This window comes from Bison bison, unplaced genomic scaffold, assembly GCF_000754665.1.
Source record: "Bison bison bison isolate TAMUID 2011002044 unplaced genomic scaffold, Bison_UMD1.0 scf7180017864340, whole genome shotgun sequence".
In the NCBI taxonomy this organism is placed as follows: Eukaryota; Metazoa; Chordata; class Mammalia; order Artiodactyla; family Bovidae; genus Bison; species Bison bison.
In genome coordinates, this window is record NW_011494912.1 from 4,228,060 (window position 1) to 4,228,423 (window position 364).

The following is a 364-nucleotide window of genomic DNA, read 5'->3' on the forward strand; positions in this document are numbered from 1 at the left end:
GTTGGATCTCCTTGCAGTCCAAGGGACTCTCAAGAGTCTTCTCCAGTACCACAGTTCAAAAGCATCAGTTCTTCGGCGCTCAGCCTTCTTCACAGTCCAACTCTCACATCCATACATGACCACAGGAAAAACCATAGCCTAGACGGACCTTTGTTGGCAAAGTAATGTCTCTGCTTTTGAATATGCTATCTAGGTTGGTCATAACTTTCCTTCCAAGGAGTAAGCGTCTTTTAATTTAATCACCACGGCAACTTAGGTGACAGTCAAGAGCCTGGATGACCTCTTTTGTCCCTTAAAGCCTCAGCGTTCCTTCTCTCTCCCCACCCCACTCCTCTGTTCTGTCTTCAGCCCTTTCCTGACCCCA